This window comes from Orycteropus afer, unplaced genomic scaffold (genome assembly GCF_000298275.1).
Source record: "Orycteropus afer afer isolate SDZICR_OR568_19922 unplaced genomic scaffold, OryAfe1.0 scaffold00013, whole genome shotgun sequence".
NCBI lineage: Eukaryota > Metazoa > Chordata > Mammalia > Tubulidentata > Orycteropodidae > Orycteropus > Orycteropus afer.
Window position 1 is genome coordinate 21,656,527 of NW_006921600.1, and position 23,112 is coordinate 21,679,638.

General features: G+C 40.7%; 1 protein-coding gene and 1 non-coding gene across 2 annotated transcripts in view; one reads left to right on the forward strand and one right to left on the reverse strand.

Annotated features, from left to right (window-relative positions):
• The window catches only part of SRGAP2 (SLIT-ROBO Rho GTPase activating protein 2), a 351,569-nt gene that overhangs the window by 125,024 nt on the left and 203,433 nt on the right, over window positions 1-23,112 (reverse strand). The gene's annotated exons all lie outside the window — the stretch shown is intronic.
• Window positions 6,874-6,981, forward strand: LOC122151331. The gene has a single exon (XR_006164102.1). It is a non-coding gene; the product is annotated as a U6 spliceosomal RNA (small nuclear RNA).

Sequence of the window (23,112 nt, forward strand, 5' to 3'; positions counted from 1 at the left end):
GACGACGACCAGGTTTACTGGTCTGATAGAGTCTGGTGAGACCCGGAGTCTATGGCCTCTAGCCACCCTTCAGGTCTGGAACTGAACTCACTCCTGTGGCAGCTTGGAACAGCTAAGGGAGACCAGGAAGCGAGCCGGCAGCAGTTTGGAACAGCTAAGGCACACCAGGAAGTGAGCGGAGTGGTTTGGAACAACTAAGGGAGACAAACTTGTCTGTCAGTTTGTTGTATTGTGGTGGCTTGTGTATTGCTGTGAGGCTGGAGGCTATGCCACCAGTGTTTCAAATGCCAGCAGGGTCACCCATGGTGGACAGGTTTCAGCAGAACTTTCAGAATTAGACTCAGAAGAAGGAAGAAACCATTCACTTCTCAAAGTACTGGCCAGTAAAAACCATATGAATAGCAGTGAAACAGTGTCTGATATATTACTGGAAAACTTTATGAACAGCCCTAAAACATTGTCTGATAGTGCCAGAAGATGAGCCCCTCAGGTTGGAGGGCACTCAAGATATAACTACGGAAGAACTGCCTCCTCAGAGTAGAGCTGACCTTAATGATGTGAATAGAGTAAAGCTTTTGGGACCTCCATTTGCTTACATGGTTTCATTTGAGATGACTCAAAATGAGAGAAACAGCTGCAAACACCCATTAATAATCAGAACACAGAATGTACTAAGGATGAATCTAGGAAAATTGGAAGTTCCCAAAAATGAAATGGAATGCATAAAGATCAATATCCTAGGCATGAGTGAGCTGAAATGGACTGGTTTTGGCCATTTTGAATCAGGCAATCATATGATCTACTATGCCAGGATTGAAAAATTGAAGAATGGTGTGGCATTCATCACCACAAAGAATGTTTCAAGATCTATCTTGAATTACAGGGCTGTCAGTAATAGGATAATATGCTTACAAGGAAGGCCAGTGAATACTACTATTATTCAAATTTATGCACTAACTACCAAAGCCAAAGATGAGGAAATTGAAGATTTTTACCAACTTCTGCAGTCTGAAACTGACCAAACACTCAATCAGGATGTGTTGATTATCACTGGTGATTGGAACGCAAAAGGTGGAAACACAAAGAATCACCCGGAGTTGGAAAAATATGGCCTTGGTGATAGAAGTAACACTGGAGATTGCATGATAGAATTCTGTAAGACCAATGTTTTATTCATTACAAATACCTTTTTTCAACAACACAAATAGTGGCTATACACATGGACTTCCCCAGATGAAGTACACAGGAATCAGACTGACTATATCTGCAGCAAGAGGCAATGGAGAAGCTCAATATCTTCAGCCAAAACAAAGCCAGGCGCTGATTGTGGAACAGACCATCAACTGCTCATATGCAAGTTCAAGTTGAAGTTGAAGACAATTAAAAGAAGTCCACAAGAGCCAACATATGATTCTATCTCTCCTGAATTTAAAGACCATCAAAAGAACAGGTTTGATGCATTGAACACCAATGACCAAAAACCAGAGGAACTGGAGGATGACATCAAGAACATCATCCACGAAGAAAGCAAAAGGTCATTAAAAAACACAGGAAAGGAAGAAAAGATAAACATGGATGTCAGAAGAGACTCTGAAACTTGCCCTTGAGAGGAGCACAGCTTAAGCAAATGGAAGAAATGACAAGATAAATGTGAACAGAAGAGTTCAAAGAGCAGCTTGAGAAGACAAATTATTATAATGAAATGTGCAAAGACCTGGAGTTAGAAAACCAAAAAGGAAGAACATGCTCAGAATTTCTCAAGCTAAAAGAACTGAAGAAAAAATTTAAGCCTCTAGTTGCAATATTGAAAGATTCTATGAGCAATATGGGAGCTCTGGTGGTGTAGTGCCTAAGGCATTTGACTGCTAACCAGAAGGCTGGTGGTTCAAACCCACCAGCCACTCCTTGGAAGGAAGACTGGGCAATCCACTTCCATAGAGGTATCACCTCAGAAACCCAAGGAGGGGTGTCTATGAGTTGAACTGAATCAATGGCAGTGAGTTTAGAGTTGAGTTAGGGAGCTCTGGTAGCGTAGTGTCTAAGGCACTTGGCTGCTAACCAGAAGGTTGGCGATTCAAACCCATCAGCCACTCCTTGGAAGGAAGATGGGGCAATCTACTTCCGTTGTGATACTGCCTTCGAAACCCAAGGAGAGGTTGCTATGAGTTGGGTCCAACTTGGGCACGTAACAACAACAGGGGCAATATACTGAATGATTCAGGAAAACACAGAGTCACTGTATCACAAAGAATTGGTCGATGTTCATCCATTTCAGGAGGTGGCATATAATCAAGAATCAATGGTACTGAAGGAAGAAGTTGAAGGTGCACTGGTGAAAAACAAGGCTCTAGGAATTGACGGAATATCCGCTGAGATATTTCAACAAATGGATGCTGCACTTGGAGGCACTCACTTGGCTATGCCAAGAGATTTGGAAGACAGCTACCTAGCTAACTGACTGGAAGAGATCCATATTTTACCCATTCCAAAGAAAGGTGATCCCACAGAACATGGAAATTTTCAAACAATATCATTAATATCACATGCAAGTGAAATCTTACTGAAGATAATTTAAAAATGGTTGCAGTAGTATATTGACAGAGAGCTTCCACAAATGCAAGCTGGATTCACAAGAGGATGTGGAATGAGGGATATCATTGCTGATGTCAGGTGGATCTTGGCTCAAAGCAAAGAACACCAGAAAGATGTTTACTTGTGTTTTATTGACTATGCAAAAGCATTTGATTGTGTGGATTATAAAAAATTGTGGATAACATTGAGAAGAATGGGAATTCCAGAACACTTAATTGTGCTCATGAAGAACCTGTACATACACCAGGAAGCTATTGTTTAAACAGAACTAGGGGACACTGCATGGTTTAAAATCAGGAAGGGAGTGTGTCAGGGTTATATCATACTTGTTCAATCTGTATGCTGAACAATTAATCAGAGAGGCTGAACTGTATGAAGAAGATTGTGACATCAGGATTGGAGGAAGGGTCATTAACCTGCAATACGCAGACAACACAACTTTGCTTGCTGAAAGTAAGGATGACTTGAAGCACTTACTGATAAAGATTGAAGACTATGGTCTGCAGTATGTATTCAAAACAAACCAAACTCATTGCTGTTGAATCTGATCTAACTCATAGTGACCCCTCCTTGGGTTTCCAAGGCAGTATCTCTACAGTAGGTCATCCAATTTTCCTTCCAAGGAGCAGCTGGTGGGTTTGAACCACCAGCCTTCTGGTTAGTAGTCAAATGCCTTAGGCAGTATGCCACCAGAGCTCCTTCATAAACATATTAAATGTAGTTAAAGTTTGTTCTGATTAGCACCATTATATGGATCTTCTGTGGATTTGTTGTTTCTCTTGGCTCTTGGTCACATATCTTGTCTGTTCATATGCCTAATTACTTATAACTGAATTCCAAATATTGTATCTAAAACACTGTAGAGATATATCAGGCTTAGGATAATAGTATCTTCCTCTAGAGAGGATTTAAGTTTGCTTCTAGCTACTAGTTATCCTAGATCACTTTAATCCAGTTAGAGCTTAAGATAATTTGAAGCTGGGCTTCATTCCCTGTGAGGGCTAATCTATTTCTGGTTCACACTTACTCCTAAAATGTTAAGTCTTTGGGGTCCCAAAACCTGAGGGTTTACCAAGCCTCCCCGCCTTTGGCCTTAAATTCCAATTGTTGTCTGGCCATTAAAAGCTCTGCTCAGCTTATTGGCCCTCATTTCCAGAATGGCATATGCCTTTGGGAGAAAAGTAGCTCTGATGTAGCAGAAGGGTTGGTCTGAATTACCTAACTTGCCATTTCTAGATGCATAACTCTAAGATTAAATTTTTGAAGAGAGAGATTATTTTATGCTTATTTGTAGTCCACAACAGTACAATGTTGGCTATCTAATAAGTACTTAAATATGGTTTATATGAATGAATGAATGGATACTGGTGAAAGTGAAGCCTTGCCACATTTAAAGTTGCTCATTTCCCAAGACAGGGTAAGCTAATCATTCTGGTAAAACAACAGAGAAGCAAATCTGAGATTTTTATCTGTGGTTCCTCAGTACTTCCTTAGGGGCTTTTCAAAAATCAAAATCCATCAAAAGGGTAGGAGTAGGCTCAAACTACCTGAAAAACAGGCATTTCTGAAATTAACTAAACTGATTGAGGATCTAGATTCAAATCTCAGGCATCCTCTGGTGACCCAAGTCTACCAAATGAAGGGACTCCACATTAAGGCACAAAAAAAAAAAAGCACATATAGGAGTTTTATATGGGGCCATTTGGGGTCTGAGGAAGGTTTGGGCATCCAGTTCCTAAGTCATACACAAAAATGTCAGTTTCACCAGCTGTTTCAAGTTCCTTAAAGGCACACTGGCCTTTCCTAAGTGAGATGAGCATCAAAAGGGAAAGTGATCAGTGACTTCTAATTTTCTCCCCAGTAAATGTTGATTTTCCCTTCATGATACGCCAGCTGATATTTGTCTCCTCCTTTTCATTCCTCCGACCACTGATGCCCCTATACAGGCTCCTAGTACTCTGCGCTTGTATTGAAGGCCCACCACCAACCACCACCACCAGTTGCCACAGAGTCAATTCTGACTCATAGAGACCCCATGTGTGTCAGAGTAAACTTGTGCTCCATAAAGATTTTCAATGACTCATGTTTTAAAAGTAGATCATCAGATCTTTCTTCTGAGGGGCCTCTGGGTAGACTTGAACCTCTAACCTTTTGGTCAGCAGCTAAGCATATTAACCATTTACACCACCCAGGGACTCCATGAAAGGCCCAGTTCTTCTGAAATAAAATTTTCACTGTATCATTTTTCTATGAATAAACCTTCTATGGTTCCCTAGTACTCTCAGAATAAAATTCAAATTCTCTGGAATTCAGAGCTCTTTCAGATCGTATCAACTACTCTTCTTATAAACACTCTGATTTAACCAAACTATTTTGCTCATCACCTTCCAAAAAGTCTTCACACATTCCTATGCTCTTGTTCATCCTGAAGCTTGTTCCTCCCATATGGAGTACTTGTAAACTTTTCACTTTTCCAACTCTAATTACGAGAATAGTTTTCATTCATTAAAAACTCAGTTCAAGCACAAAATGATCAAGGCAAAGGAAGATACTGGGAAGAGCAAAAGAGTTATAGGCCACATAGATAAGTACACTACATAAACAATCCTGAAATAACAGTAATAACAATAATCTACAAGTGGATATGTACAGAAATGCAAGCTGAAAAGTATAGAAAGGGGACAAGTACTACACCCATGAATAAATACAGGTTTGATAAAGGATGTTTACACATATGTACTGGTATGTGCTGCAACTATATGCATGAATATAGTAGAGCACACAGGGAATAAAGTTATGAAAACTTCTTAGTCATAACAAAACACCTTGAGGGAATGAGTCACTGAGCCTGGGGACTCAGGACCACGGTCTGGGTGGACATCAAAGTCAACTGACACAACATAGTCCACAAAGCAAATGTTCTACACTACCTTGGTGGGGTCTTAAAAGCTTGCAAGCAACCATCTGAGGTGCAACTATCAGCTTCTCCCCATCCGAAACAAAGAAGAGTGAAGAAAATCAAAGATGCATGGAAACAACCAGTCCAGAGGATTAAGGGACCACACAAACTTTAGGCTCCAAGACCCTGAGACCAGAAGAACTAGAAGGTGTCCAGCTACTACTACCAACCACTCTGAAAGGGATCACAATAGAAGATCCTGGGTGGAGATGGAGAAAAATGTGGAACAAAACTCAACATCATAAAAAAGACCAGGCTTACTGGTTTGAAAGTAGCTCTGGTGTCACAGTGGTTAAGGCATTCAGCTGCTAACCAAAAGGTTGGTAGTTCAAACCCACTAACCACTCTGAGAGAAAAAGATGAGGCAGTCTATTTTCATAAAGATTTATAGCCTTGGAAACCCTATGGAGCAGTTCTACTCTGCTCTATAGGGTTGCTATGAGCCCAAATCAACTTGATGGCAAGGGGTTTGTTTTTTTGGTTCTATTGGTCTGATTTCAAAACTAAAAAAAGCCACTGCCATCAAGTCAATTCCAACTCATAGTGACTCCCTTTGGGTTTCCGAGGCAGTAAATCTTTTGTTGTTGCTGTTGTTGTTATGTGCCATCGAGTTGGACTTGACTCATAGCGACCCCTCCTTGGGTTGCCGAGGCAGTATCACTATGGCAGTAGATCTCCCAACCTTCCTTCCGAGGAGTGGCTGGCGGGTTTGAACCACCAGCCTTCTGGTTAGCAGTCAAATGCTTTAGGCACTACGTCACCAGAGCTCCTTACTGGTCTGATAGAGATTGGTAAAACCCCTGAGACTATAGCCTTTAGACACTCTTCAGCCTAGAACTGAACAAATGCACCCCTGTGGTTAAACTTTCAGTCAAACAATAAGCAAGCCTATGAGGTACACACAGGGAGGTACACACTCCTTAGAACAATCAACCGTATGAGATCAAAAGGGCAGCATTTGCCCAGAAATAAAGTTCAGAAGGCAGGAAGGGATAGGAAAGAAGGACTAATGGAAATGGGAAACACAGGAAGGAAGCAGGATGAATGCTGTTACATTGTGGGAATTACAATCAATATCATGAAACAAAATGTGTATGAATTGCTGAATGGAAAACTAAGCTGCTCTGTAAATTTTCACCTAAACCACAATAAAAAGTTTAAAGGAAAATAATTTCCTGTAACTGCATGTCTCCTAGTAGCTTAATACCTAATTTAAAAAAAAAGTTCAAACTTTATCTTTCTACTCATTGCATGTAAAACACAAAATACATACTTGGCACAGAGCAAATTTTCAATGTATGTTCTTTAAAAAAAGCGTGTAAGTGCTAGCTTCGGCATCATATATACTAAAACTGGAATGATACAGAGAAGATTAGCATTACCCCTGTGCAAAGATGATGTGCAAAATTTGTAAAGTGTTCCATATTTTGTGTTAAAAAAAACAGTCTGTGTCTATGTGTGTTTCTCAATCATTAGAGTTATAGAAATTTGTATACATTTGAGAAAAAGAAAAGGACTGTGCCCCTATGTAGTAGTTACAATTGTGTGTCAACTTGGCTGGGCCTGGTTGAGTGGCTGGGCAACTGGATATAGTATGCCCCATGATGAGACTGGTAATCAACTCCACGGTGGAATCTACTGTGAGCAGCTGAGGGATATGGTCTGCTTCCTGTATATAAGGAGAAGCCTTGGGGAATGGTCTCTAGCTTATGGCACGCTTGAACTCTGCATGTAGCCAAGTCGTTATTCAGTAGCCTGCCATGCTCTGTAGACCCTGGGACTTCATCTGGACTTCAATTAATGGCCTACCGTGTGGTTTGGTAACATCGGGACTGTACCTTTTATTTGTCAACCTTGGGCTTGTCAGTCTCAACAGCTAGCAGCTGTGTGAGTGAAGAAAAGCCTCTAACTCCAGTGGGTTGGGAACAGGTGGCAGAGCTGAAGCCCAAGGTTGAGGGGCTTTTGAACTCGGACTTACAGCCTCCAAACTGTAAGAGAATAAATTCCTGTTTGTATAAGCATCCCATTTGTGGTATATACTGTCAGAGCAGTAATAGGTAACCAGAACACCCTACTTCACACTGTTGTTGTTGTTGTTATGTGCCATCGAGTCAGACCTGACTCATAGCGGCCCCTCCTTGGGTTTCTGAGGCAGTATCACTACAGAAGTAGATTGCCCCGTCTTCCTTCCGAGGGGAGTGGCTGGTGGGTTTGAACTGCCAACCTTCTGGTTAGCAGTAAAGTGCCTTAGGCACTACGCTACCAGAGCTCCCTACTTCACACTATATATTAAAAAGTTGATTTCATAGGAGTGGCTTAAAGACAATAATGTAAAAAGCAAAACTATGTAACTTTTTATAAGATAATAGAGGAGAATATCTTCAAGACTTTAGGCTAGAAAAGGCTTTGTTATATATGGCACAAACAGTGCTAACCATATAAAAAAATGATGTAATAACATTAAATTTATAAACTTTATTAACTAAAAGAAGACAAGGTACAGTGAAGAACAATATATGTCTATATGTATAGCCTACATTTATAATTAATGAAAGGACTAATATCCAAATGATCAATAAAAAAGCAAAGGCCCTGAAGCTTACTGGTAATCAGACACATGTAAAGTAAAACCAATACAACAATAGCTAAAATTAAAAGTTTAAAGTAAAACAGTCTAAAATTTAAAATGTGATCATATCAAATGTTAGCAAGATGTGGAAAATGAAAACTCTCATACATTGCTGGTGGTTATATAAATTAGTAATAACCACTTCGGAAAACAGTTTAGCATTTTATAGCAAGGAAGATATGCCTCTTTTGGCCTAGCAATTCCACTACTGGGTATATACCCTAGAAATGTGGGCACATGTTCACCAGTATACATGCATAAGAATGATCATATACAGTAAAACTTAAATATTTTTCACTAATAGAGAGTGACAGAAAAATGGTAAGACCACACCCTATCAAAGGTGGAAAACTTGCGAGATCCAAAAAATCAAGGCAGACTCATCGAGTTCCAGCTCTGAAAGGTTTCACTGCAGTATAGTTCAAATTAGTTCCAAAGTGAGAACAACCCAAATGTTCACTGATAACAAAACAGATACATAAATTATGGTATATTCATAAATGAAATCCTCCAACAATGAAAATAAGCAAGGTGCAACTATATATGCAACAGCATGGATGAATCTCACAAACCACAGCAAACAAAAGCAGGAAAACACAAAAGCTACATCCAGTATGATTCCACTCACATGAGGTTAGAAAATAGGCAAAATTATGTTCAAGGCTGCATACCTAGGAGATATAATTAAAGAAAACAAGGGAATAATCATCACACAATTAGAGGAGTGGGAGAGCAGAAAGGTCTGGGATTACTTAGCATATAAACCCACTGCCATCAAGTAGATTCTGACTCATAGTAACCCTACAGAACAAAGTAGAACTCCCCCATATGGTTTCCAAGGCTGTAAATCTTTACAGAAGCAGACTGCCTCATCTTTCTCTTGCAGAGCGTCTAGTGGGTTTGAAGTACTGACCTTTTGGGGTTAGCAGCCCAATGCTTTGACTACTAAGCCACCAGAGCGCCTTACTTGGCTTATACCTGAGGACTTCTGAAGTGCTGATAAGCTTCTATATTTCTTGATCTGTGCACCTAGCAACTTGGGTGTTTGCTTTATAATTGCTCATTTATTATATACATGTACTTTTCCAGATCTGTATTATATTTCAAATTTTTTAAACATGAAGGAGAAAGAATTCCATGATCAATTAGCCACATCTATTAGGGATATGGGAATGGGGCTTTGGGTAATATACACCGGTTCACTTCTTGAACAACTAAGATAGATGTGAGTTCTTCTACCACCTGTGCTGTATTTTCTAGCAATTATTATGGGAGACTTAACACATCTATACTGACTGCCTTGATTAGAATTATTTATGCAAATGATTGATCTTCTTTCAACTATATTAGATACTTCCAAAGACTTCAGAGTATGTCTTGCAATTAAAAATACAAATAATAACTGCAGCTTACATTTACTTAGTACATTCACATAACTACATTTGCAGTCATTACATCCTTTAATCCTCACAATAACTATAAGAGAGGGCTATTACTATTATCTCCATCTTACAGATGCTGAAGCTTACAGAGGTTAAGAAACTTGTCCATGGGTACAGCTACTAAACAATGGAGCTGGAATTTAAACTCAAAAATCTCTGCTCTTAAGCAATGTTATTCTGTCACACAGCAAGCTCCCAATAATTATTTATTGGGTGGAAAGGGTGGTGGTGGTGAAGGGCCATAAACTTTCATAGCAAGAAAGAGAGGGATGGTACAAAACAATATTACTGATGTATTAGTTTTCAAATCCTTAGGTATATGCTGCTGAAAGATTGTGATTCTATCTGTTAAAAAGAGAATCATATATGCAGAGCTGTAAAAAATAAACTGCTAGGATATTCTGGTTAGAAGGAGGGAATCCAAAACTTAATCACCATTTAAATCCATTTACTGTATTTAGAAGGCAGGCAGTTCAAAGGGGAAATGGCAATAGCATGTCTCATGAAGCACCCTGGCCACAGCGCTGACAGAGTTGAGCCAAGGGATTACCCGGCTAGAAAGCATTACTGCTTTCCCACTGACCCAGCAGGCCCATGTGGAAGCCTTCAACAGCCCATCTGTTCTTTGCTTTGGTCGCAAGACCTCAGGGTGAACGGAATGAGGACGGTGGGTAAGTGACAAGGGTGGGTACTGTCTTGAGGGCATTGCCTCTTGGTTTTGCCCTACAGAGTTCGGGCAGCAATCTTCTTGGGGAGTCCCAAGGAAGTGGGTAGAAAGAGGCTGAAGACAAAGGATGCTTTTAGGAGTGACTCCTACTACCAAGGAAGAAAGGCAGAGAAAAGGGAAGGTTCAAATACCCAGGAGAAAGGAAACTACTTCTTGATCCATTCCAAGGGCCATGATCAAAGAACTGCTTGCCACAATTACAGCAAAACGAAAGCAACAGCATGCCTTCCTGCATTCCTGCCTTTCCAGGAAAGCCAGGCTGTCCTCTCAACTTGGAGATGAAGAGCATGGCTGCCGCTGGCCTCTCCCCCCCCCCCCCCCCCCAACTCCTGAGACAATTGAGCTGTGTCTCTGGCATGTGTGGAGCTGCAGGTCATGGCCATACTTAACGAGAACATTCATTCTCCACAGGCGCTACAGGGCTCCTCAAAACGCTCTTTGTGTCACTGTGCCTTTCTCTCCACCCCCCTTGACACTAATTTAATCAAGATGTCTTTCTAGCTTGTAGATCGGGTGGACTCGTCAGTTCCGCATTCCTCGTGGCATTAGGGCATGAGAGGAGATGGGGTCAGGGTCCCTAAGCCAGAGCATGGCCGCTGTTTGTGTAAACCTAAGCATAAAGAGCGTACTAGATTTGTGGTATATTCTTATACTTTTTAATTAACCCTAAATATTCCAGAGAGGTTGAGAAAGATTTTTTAGGCAAATACACAGACATTCAGACAGAAGTGAAAAAAAGAGGGAGAAGCTTTTAACTATATATTTTGGATTCATCAGCAAGATTTCTAGAATGCAGAACTACAGAAGAGAGTTCATCACAACTATTGCCTACCCTTTCTCTCCTAATCTCTACTCATCACACCCATAATTTTGTAAAATCTGAAACTTTCACTGTCTTACTCAAGGACCAGATTTTGATACAGATTTGTCTTCCTAAACTGTTTCTCTGGACCATAGTCAAAAGCCAGAAGACTACAGAAGAGAATGTTAAAATTGTAGTTAGGCATTAACATAAAAAGAAAAATAAGCAAAGATTCCATCTGTAGCCCTATGTCCCCACTTAAATTACTGACATTCTTTTCCTACACTGTGGCAGCTCTTACAGATAGCCTCACTATTTGTCACCACTTTCCTGAGTTAATTTGTGGACACCAAGCTGACCCCTGAAGCCTGAGCTTGTGGGCCAGGAGTCAAATCGACATCAGGAGGGCATAATGCAGGCCCAGGGAACTCAGATAAAACCTGTCTGAGGAGCTGATTTGGATATGTGTTGAAACTCCTTTTGACAACCACAGATTTAATCATCATGACCTCCCACCTGGGACATATAACCCATTCCCTCCATCATTTGCCTGCCAGTTAAATCAGCTCACATCACCACAGGCAGAAATACAGTCAGCCCTCCATATCCACAGGTTACACATCCATGGGTTCAACCAATGGTGGTTCAAAAACAGAGCAAGATGTTAGATTTTTTTTTTTTTTTTTTAAGCAACTTAGTGGTCAAAGCAATCCCTCAAAGGCTAAGAGGGACCATAAAGTGTTATTTACATAGCCTTTACATTGTATCAGGCATTATAAGTAATCTAGAAATAACTTAAAGTATACAGGAGAATGTACATATGCAAATACTATACCATTTTATATAAGGGACTTGAGCATCTGTGGATTTTAGTATCCACTGGGGGTCCTGGAAGAAATCCCCCATGGATACCGAGGGGATGTATCTTCAAAGGGCTATTGTTTCATCACCCATGAGGAGATTTTCAGAAACCCAGCAGGTCTCTAGAATATAAGAGGGGTGTGTGTCCTCTATAGCTTTGGGAGCAAAAAGTCTGAGCTCAACTCCCTTTCCTCCTGACTAGCTCAGGTAGACAACAGGACTGAGGTCAGGAACAACCCTAAATTCTTAGGCTAATCTCAAAAGTTTTCTTCAAGTAATTCTACAAACCCAATAAACCTCCCAGACAAACTGAAAACGCTCTTTCCAGTTCCATCACAAAGGTGTATTACAATGTTCACTATCCTCAGAAACAAACATCTCTCCCCATACTGCCTCCTCAGTAAGAACTGACCCTTCTTCTCCAACACCACCCCCACACACACCCCTCTCTTTTTGCTGGCTTGCTTATTTTCTCTCTTTCTCTGGAAAAGCTACTAAGAATGCTTCCCTGGTAGTGGAAAATCTTAAGACTATGACCTATGGCTCCAATTTCTTAAAACAAAACAAAACAACAACAACAACAACAAAAAAAAAACAGCCACTGTTACAGCAGAGAGCACCCTACAGAGAAAGATACAAGCTAAGTCAACAAATGACAGAATTTGGGGAAAGGATCAATGGCAATAGCCTCTGGGATCTGGAAAACATTATCTCACGTGATCTTATCCTAAAACCAAAAGCACATCTGCACTGGAGATAAGAAATGGCTTTGGGTTGAACAAAAGGAATTTAGTGAGAGACTCATCCAGGAGAGCAACACCATGTGAAACTTCATGCAATGGGATCTACAAGGTATTTGATAATGTCATCTGTTTCATTTTTTCAGAAGAATAATGTAAATTATACAGATACTTGATAATCTAGAGAAGATGTAATTTTTTTCCTGTCTCAGAATTTTTCCAGCATTTAAATTTATAGCACAAAATCTAAGTCCAGATCACTCTGATTCCAAATATAGCTGGAATGTCTCCCCCATCTTCTCCATTCCTCTTCCCACTGCCTTAGTTCAGGACCTCATCATCCATTAAATGAACAATTGTGGTGGTGTAGCACCTGAGGCATTTGACTGCTAACCAGAAGGCTGGTGGTTCAAACCCACCAGCCACTCCTCGGAAGGACGATATGGCAATCTACTTCCATAGAGATACGGCCTCAGAAACCCAAGGAAGGGTCACTATGAGTCGGAACTGACTCTATGGCAGTGAGTTTGGCTGGTTTTTTGAATAGCTGTTTCACTGCTCTCACTCTTCTAATCTCTCCCACACCCAAGCATTCCAGGGTAATCCTTCTAAAAGGCAAATTTCTCCTTTGTACTCCTTTGGTCAAAACCCATTACTGGAATTGTGTGGCACAATGGTTGAAAGCATTCGGCTGCTAACTAAAAGGTTGGCAGTCCAAACCCACCAGCTGTTCCATGGAAGAAAGATGAGACAGTCTACTTCTGTAAAGATTTATAGCCTTGGAAACTCTATGGGGCAGTCCTACTCTGTCCTACAGGGTCACTATGAATCGGAATCAACTTGACGGCAATGGTCTGAGTTTACAGATGTTAAAACCAATGGGAAAAATCATGAGATATGGGGTATTTTCATAGTCTCAAAGTGTCTCCTCACAAGATACTTATTAACATGCAAAGAGAAAAACAGTAGCTTTGGAGTAACAGTGGAGACATCTGCTAGACACCACTCTAACCAAGTGATCAAAGTTATCCCCACCAGTAACGGGACAAATCAAAAGCAAGTGCCTCTTGATATGATTCACTGAAAAGAATACATCACTTCTGTGTTCTAGACCAAAATGCATAACCATAAGGAAAGATCAGACAAACTCAAACTGAGGGACAATCTACAAAATAACCGGCCAGTGCTCTTGACAAGTGTCAAAGTCATGAAAGAGAAAAGAAGACAGAAGGACTGGTATAGATTGGAGGAGACTAAGGAGATAGGACAACTAAATGCAACATGTGATCCGAACAGGACCCTGTACCAGACATTGAACATTAGTGGGACAAGTGGTGAAATCTGAGTAAGGTCAGTAGACTAGTTGTACTGTAGCTATACAAAATTTTAACATTTGGGGAATCTAGGTGAAGGGTACACAGGAATTTAGGCACTATTTTGGCAACTTCTCTGTAAGTCTTAAATTATCTAAAAAATAGAAAAACTAAAACAGTAACAACAACCGTATGGGAGCTCCCTTTCCCTAGCTTCAAAGTATAAGGCTGTACCTACCTCCTCAGCCTCATCACTTGCCATTCCCCTATAAAAGCACAGTGCTCAGCCACCCTTACCCATAGAGCCCATAGTTCCTGCAACACGAGTCATTCATTTATACCCCATTGTTGATTTGCATAGGCTGTTCATCTTCCAGGAACTCCTACACTCATCTCCCCCACATTACTACTTACTCCAAAGACATGAAGAAATTCATAAGGTAAACCAGACCTCATGCTTCCCTCCACTGAAGAATCCATTATTACACTGCATTATTATTACTTGTTTGCATGTCTGTTCCTCCCTCTATACTCTGAGCTCATATGTCAGGGGCCACTCCTCGGAAGGAAGATGGGGCAATCTACTTCCATAGTGACACTGCCTCGGAAACCCAAAGAGGAGTCCCTATGAGTTGGGTCCGACTCGATGGCACATAACAACAACAACATAGTAGACCATCTTCATATACTCAGCACTGAGCAATGCACTAGAATTAGAATACAGGAACTATGTGTTGAGTGAACATATTGTCTACACTCAGCATCACTACAATACCTGTATCTGTATAGGGTCTAGTGGTTTACCAAGCATATTCACAGAAATCTTCTCATTGAATTACATATAGCATTTCAGGGAGAAACCATTATTTTGCAGACGAGAAAACCAAGTTCCCAACAGGTTAAAAAGGTAATGTGACACTGTAAGTCAATGTGAAAGCTGGGATAAGATCCTGACTGCCAGAATAGGATCTTTCTTGATTCATAAACTACACCAGGGACTTCCCTCTTCTCCAAACCAAGAAATACCACAGCATGCAAGCATGCAGAACAATCTGGGCCTGGCATGGTGCTTAGGCAAGGTGTTTAATAAATGCCTGCCCAAATGAATTGTATCACCAGGGAGCAGCTTATTTAATTCACAATGAACTTGAACAAGGCGTCACTCTCAGGCCTTGCTTAAGCAAAGACATCTGACTGATTGCATCTTGTTGTAAGGCAGGAGTAGCTGAAATACACTAGTCTTAGATGAAAACGAAAAACCAGTTGCTGTCAAGTTGATTCCAATTCATATTCACTCCCTATGTGTCAGAGTAGAATTGTGCTCTGTAGAGTTTTCAATGGGAGCTCTGGTAGCGTAGTGGCTAAGGCACTTGACTGCTAACCAGAAGGCTGGCGGTTCAAACCCACCGGCCACTCCTCGGAAGGAGGGTTGGGCAATCCTACTTCTGTAGTGCAACTGCCTGGGAAACCCAAGGAGGGGTCGCTATGAGTCAAGGCTGACTCGATGGCACATAACAACAACAACAACAGAGTTTTCAATGGCTAATTTTTCAGAAGTAGATCTCCAGGTCTTCTTTCTGAGATGCTTTGGGGTAGACTCAAACTATCAACCTTTGGGTTAATAGCCAAGCACATAATCATTTGCACCACCCAGGGATAGTCTTAGATGAAAAGGCCTGATTTTCAGTTTAAGAGCTCTCCAATCTCCAGAGAGGGAGCTTGGCTGTCCTCCCAGGCTAGAGGGAGGATGAGGCAGTGACTCTGCATAGCCTCAAGCTATGTAGTATCAGGCCAGAGGCAACAGCTCAGATCACATCCTTACATCTGACCTGAGGAGGAAGCCCATCCACTGTGTCAGAAATCATCTGCTCTGATTACAGCACCCTTTTTCATCTTCCTGGCCCAGGAGGAGATACGCACTAATAACTTTGATAATGCCGGCAGGTATAATTAATTTCCATTCCCTCCCTTCATAGGCTGTTATGTGAAGGGGACTGGAAGGACGGAATTAAACTCCATTAAGGCTTCATCCTGAAGCTCTGCAAAAGACTGCTCAGCACTCAACATGGAAACCTTTTCCCTGTGTTTCATCAGAAAGACCAATGCTGGATGCTGAAGGCCTGAAAGACCTGTGTGGCACTGGGAGTGGGGGTAATCATTTATTTTGTGGTTGGGTAAACATGACTACAAAATAAAATTTAATTTAACAGCCTAGCCAGGATTTTATATAAGTCAGTCTATTGGACATAGTTATTAAGCAAGATTTAAACAAAATGACAGTGAAATGTTTCATGTTGTCTCAAAGAGGAATATCTATTTTATTAGTCAATGTGTTCTGCATTTAATATAACCCTACTTTAAATTTCTTATGATTCTATCAAGAATTAAAAAAAAAAAAAAAACCACACCTAAATCTTGTTAAAGTCAACTAGAAAGGGGGTATCTTGACTTACATAACATTTGTCTCCCAAAGCAGCTTCATGTCCTTTCTCACTGTTATCTTTCCATGATCTCTAGGAGGCAAAGTGAGCAAGGAGTATGCTCTTGATCATTCTACAGATGGAGGTCTGGGAAGGCCACATTCATTCTTGTGTAAGGAACACAAGAATCTTGATCTGCTACAGTTTTGAATGGTCTTTTTTTTTTTTTTTTTAATGCCTATCTCAGGCTGAAGCTTTTGTATTAGTTCTCATTATTAGCCAGAAGGGCAAGAAATATGCTTAAAATTTTAGTGAGTTTTTGCAAAAGGCACAACAGTTTCCCAAGATTTCAAAACTCAAATCTAGTGACATCTGCCCAGGTTCCATTCTTCCCAAACACTTTGGAATACCAGGTATTGAGGCTTCTTCTCACATAGCCCCTATGAACCATGTTATTCTCACTTTCCTTTTGCCCAGTTTAATTTGTTCTTCTCTTCTCTTTACTGTCTCCTCAAAGTCTTCTTTCTAGGCCTAAACCACCCTTTCCTCTGAATACTCTTGTTCATGAGTTCATGTGGCTAACTTTCAAATCTCCCTTCCAGTCCCTATCTCACTAAGCTTTCATTTTACCAAGCCTAAAACTGAACTCAGGATGCATGGTGTCACATCCTGGGAAGAGCACTGAAGAGAAGTTAGAAGACTTGATAGGAATAGACCCACTTCTACTACTACCTAAGCTGGGTGCCTACAGCAAGTCATTTTCCCCTGGCTCTCAGATTCTTCACCTGCTTAACTGCAGGGCTAGACCAGAATCAGTGGCTCTTCCCTATACTTTCCCCAATAAAAATGCAACTCCAACTTCCAGTTGCTCAGGCCTAAGTCCTTGGAGTCAACTTTGACTCCTCTTTTTCTTGCACCCATAGCCAATCCAACAACAATTCTTGTTGGCTCTATCTTCAAAACACATCCTAGGCTTTAACCACTTCTTAACATATCCAATGCCACTATCTTATTCCAATCTACCATCATCTCCTGCCTGAATCATTTACAGATGCTTCCTTAACAGGTCTTCCTTTCCTGCTTCCACCTTGTTCTTTTTTGGTCCTCTTAACACAAGCCAGGCGTAGTGCCTAAGGCATCTGACTGCTAACCAGAAGGCTGGTGGTTCAGATCCACCAGCCACTCCTTGGAAGACTGAGCGATCTACTTCCACAGTGATACTATCTTGGAAACCCAAGGAGGGGTTGCTATGAGTTAGATTCGACTTGATGGCAGTGAGTTTGGTTTGGTTTTATTTTTTTGTAATATAAGCCAGAATAATGCTGTTCGAACAGGAGTAAGATTTTATCATTCATTCTTCTGTTCAAAATTCTCCAATGGCTCTTCAGTGACCTTCAAGGACCTTCCTGATCTGGTCCTCCATCTGCCCCCAACCCCAACCACATCGCCTACCATTCTTCCACTTGCCTATTCAGCTAAAGGCTTCCTTGGTGCTTCTCTAACAGATAAACACACTTCCATCTCATGGTCAAGGCATGCATGGTTCCCCTGCTTGAAATACCTTCCTCTGAGAGCTAAATAGCAAAATCTTTCACTTCCTTCAAGAGTCTGTCCAAATGCCAAAGTAGTGAGGCCTTCCTTGACCACTCTATATAAAAAGCAATATCCTTAGCACTTCCATCCCTAGACTCTGTTTTATTTTATTATCATGTGATATACTATATATTTATTGGCTTATTTGTGTATTCTCTGTTTCTCTTATTAAGCTCCTGGTAGCCAAGGACTTTTTCTTTTTCGTTATCTGCATATTCCCATACTTAGCACAGTGCCTGGGACATAGGAGGCACACTGTAAATATTTGTTAAATGACTAAATGAATTTTGATTCTTCTTAAGTTTTTATCTCCTCCGACCTCATGACAAGTCACTCAGTCCAATCTAAAATTTCTTTGCTATGTCTCTTAGTGGGAGCCCTGGTAGCATAGTGCCTATGGCACTTGACTGCTAACCAGAAGGCTGGCAGTTCACATCCACCAGCCACTCCTCGAAAGGAAGGTTGGGCAGTCTACTTCTGTAGTGATACCACCTCGGAAACCCAGGGAGGGTCGCTATGAGTCGGGTCCAACTCGATGGCACATAACAACAACAACAACAACATGTCTCTTAGTAATTCCCATTCTCTGAGTTGCCATTGCCATGATTCAAGAACTCATTTTCATTACCTCCCCAGTGAACTATTGCAGTAAGCTCCCAAATAGTTTCTTCCAACCTAAACCACACTGAAAACTGCCAGAAGTGCCCCTGTACATCACAGGTTTTGAAATTTTATTGCTCTGCCTAACATAGTTAATGGCTGTCTTTGACCCATACCTCAAACTCTTTGATCTGGCTTTCAAGACCCTGTACACTCAGACTCGGAGCACCTTCTACATTTTCTCCCATGGCTGGCCAACAGGAAGCTGCTACTGCTGTCAAGAGTGTGGCATCTCTAATGGGGACAAAGAGGCAGGAAAGAAAGTTGGCATCAAATAATATGGAAATATTTAAAAGATATTTCCATAAGATAAGAAATGGATGGATAATTGAGAATCCTGGCAGCATGTAATTAAAAGAACATGAGTCCAATTCTTTCCTCTCTGTGAAGCTTGTCTGACTCATCTCTCATGAATTTGTTCCTTTTCCAAGCTCCTATGGATAACTAATTATCTGTACAACTCATTAAAGTGTTGTCTTAAGTTATAATCTGTTTCATGAGTCTAGGGCCTATCTATCCAACTGAGCAGTAAAAAATGTAAGAGCTTAAACCATGTTCTAAGCTTTGTCTGCAGCCTTTTACAATGCCAAGTTGAATACTGACACTCAAATAATACTTATTAAATAGAACTGAATGAACTGATAGTGATTACCTAACCTTCTTGTTTCAAATACATTAGTGTTCTTTTCTTTTCTTTTTGGAAAGTCCCTGAAAGAAGGGACAGGTAGGCTGGGCAGTTTTCTTGCCTGACAACTCAACGGCCCAGAAAGGCCACTGGCTCAGAGAACAGGAAAGAGAGAAGGATTTTTTTTTTTTTCCTTCTACCCTACACTCTCAAAAATGAACACCAAAAGGAAAACAAGGTCACGGGAAGAAGTGAGGCAGGGAAGGTCGCGATGCTTATGTGGGCAGAAGGCTTGGGTTATCTTGGCTTTTGGGAAGAGATGACAAAAGCTAGAGACTGGATCTCTCAGTCTGCCTTCTGTATTTCCTTTCTATCCTATAGGACAACACAGTTCTGACAAAGATTAGCTTAAAGAGGCAAAAACCATCCCTGCCTGGAGAAGGCACAAGATGTACATTCTTCCACATGAACACAATCAGACACCAGCTGGCCATAACAAAGCTCTGCAGAGCATTTTCTTCCCAGATTGCACTAGTTTTCCTGGCCTTCTAGAAAGGAAGAAAGAGGATATGAGTAATTTTCTTCAGTGTAAAGATGAGGAAACTGAAACCCTGTGTAGCAGAAGAATTCCACTGAGTTAGTCAGGGCCCAGGCTTAGGCATAGGTCTAAGATTCAAGGTCCCAGCTGAGTTCAGACCATGAGGAAGATAGAAGAGGAAGAAAAAGGGAAAGAAGAGAGGGGAAAACCTCTCTTTCTCTTCTTGCTTCACACCAAATGGGCATTTCCAAATGAAAGCACAGGCTACCTCACCCACAAAAAAACCTACTGCCCATCAAGTCAATTCTGACTCATAGTGACTCTATAGGACAGAGAAGAACTGCCTCATAGGGTTTCCAAGGCTGTTAATCTTTATGGAAGCAGACTGCCTCATCTTTTCCTGTGGAGTGCCTGGTAAGTTCAAACAGCAAACCTTTTGGTTGGCAGTCAAATGCTTTAACCACTGCACCACCAGAGCTCCTTACAGGACACCTGTTGTTGTTCTTATATGCCGCTGAATCGGCCCCAACCCTCCTTGGGTTTCCGAGGAGGTATCACTATGGAAGTAGATTGCCCAACCTTCCTTCTGAGGAGTGGCTGGTGGGTCTGAACCACCAGCCTTCTGGTTAGCAGTCAAGTGCCTTAGGCACTATGCTACGAGAGCTCCCATCTAGTTACCATAAAAACAAGTGACTCCCAAATAGATACCAATACAAAACTCACTTCCATTGAGTAGATTGCGACTCATAGCAACCCTCATTGGGTTTCTAAGGCTGTATATCTTTACGGAAGCAAACTGCCCCATCTTTCTTCCATGAAGTAGCTGGTAGGTTCGAACCACTGACCTTTCGGTTAGCAGCCAACTGCCTTAACCACTAAATCACCAAAGATCTTTACTAATACAAAGCCAAATCAAAACCAAACCCAGAGCCATCATGTTGATTCCAACTCATAGCGACCCCCATTGGGTTTCCAAATCTTTACAGAAGTAGATTGCCCAGTCTTGCTGCCATGGAGTGGCTGGTTTGAACCACCAGCCTTCTAGTTAGCAGCCCGATGCCTTAGGCACTGTGCTACAGAGCTCCTTTACTAATACAAAAGGAGGAGCTAAGAGAAAGTTAACCACTGATTTTAATGTCATTCTGGATTGTTTCTGGCCGTAAAATAAACATGGTTTGGTACAGAGTAAAGATACTTTAGCCCAAGAACCCAGGGCCAATGAACAAAGAATATATGCATAAATAAACAGTGGTATAGCCAGAAGGTAGAATGTTTTATGATCATTAAGAACACTAATACAATGACATTAAAAAATCCTCACCAATAATGTTAAATGAAAAAAATTCATAAAATTTGATATACAATATGATCCTAATTTTCTAAAGAAAAAAAAGTGCATAGAAAAAACATCAGAAGGAAATACACAAAATGTTAACAACTACTATTATTTTCTTATTATTACTTTAATTTTCTCTAAAATGTCTTGAAAATATATGTATTACATTTATGATAGAAAAAAAAATAAGCTAAAGGGTTTTTGGTTTTTGCTTCAAAATAAAAATTTAAAAAGTTTCTTCTTAGTCCTATCTCTGGGCCTCTACAATAACTACTTATCTCACCAAGAAGATGATGCCAAGAGCTTTTTGAGACCATGAGGAGAGGTGCTCCTAAGTCCCTATGGTCTCTTGAAGCCAAGAATTAGTGCAGACCATTAAAGTTAATCTATAACTGGAAGTATCACATTGAGTAAGTGCTGGGAAGAGTTGGATATAGACCCAACTAATTTGTGGAGCAGAGGGGGAAGAAACAAAACAAAACACTCAAGGGCTGGGCTTAAAAACAAAGAAAGGTGGGCGGTATCAAGTACAAAAACCAAAATCAGTATTAGGAGAGAAGATGAGAATGGAGAAACTGAGGATGCTATCTCAAAAGAAAGAGAATTAATTTTTTTTTTCACACTTTAAATAAAAATCTACTCAACCAAACAAAGGGAAATTCAAAGGAAAGTTTATGACCAAGATAAATAGGGGAATCATAAGAAGCCAGTGCTGCAAGAATGGAGGCACAGACTAGAGATGCCAACTCTGTAGACCAGCTAGACAAGAAGCAGAATCATTATAATGCAGTAGAAATACCAGCCTGACAGAAGCTCCTAAATGTATGACTGCAGAATGCACATGCCATTAGTTCCTTGCACAAGCACTGGCCCTGCAGTGTCCCAATATAATGACTGCCACTTTTCCACGTTTAAGACAGTAGAACATGGTGATGTGCAGAGATGACTCAGAAGCAGACTACCTTGGGCTGAAGCCCAATTCTGTCATCAACCAGCTAATTCCCTTGAGTAAATTACTCATCTCTCTGCCCATGTTCTTATCTGTAAGTGGGGATGATGATAATAGTACCATCTCAAAGGGTTGTTGTGATGATTAAATGGGCTAATACATGTAAAGCACTTAGCTTAGTCCCTGAGCATGATTAACACTCATTTAGTATTAGTTACAATTATTGTTTTTATTACTGCTATGAATCTTATAATAAAAAAGTGGTACCTAGTTAGCTACCACATAAATAGTGTACTTTGTCCTGGGAGTAATAAGTTTTTACAAATATTGTCTATTTGCATGGAGCCTGATAATTTATATCAATAATCCTCTCCTTTGCCCAGAGAGGCAGCTTGCACTCATATATGAGAGGCACAGAGATGTAAAAAGTAACTAGCCTGGAATTATCAACTGGTGTTAAAACCATCAGATGAATGTCTAAATTGGAACCAAATATATGTATGATGACAGCATACATAACATCATTGTGTCTGTTGTCTTTATTGCTGTTGAATGGATTATGACTCATTGTAACCCCATGTGTGCAGAGTAGAGTGGCTCCAGAGGGTTTTCAAGGCCGTGACCTTCCAGAGCAGATGGCCAGGGCTGTCCTCTGAGACACCTCTGGGCGGTTCCAACCACCAACTTTGTGGCTGGAAGTTGAGCACCTATTCGCATTAGCCAGGGACTCTTACATAAGTACCAACTACTTTCTATTACATGAGAAAAAATTACAGTTAAAATGAAGAATTCAGATTATCACCACTCTAATCTAGGAGTCAATCTTAACATTAATATTGGTAGGTTAATTAGAGATGTATATTTACTGATGCGATGCAACATAAAGTACCCAACAACACCTATCAAGCATTCTTTTTTTTTTTTTT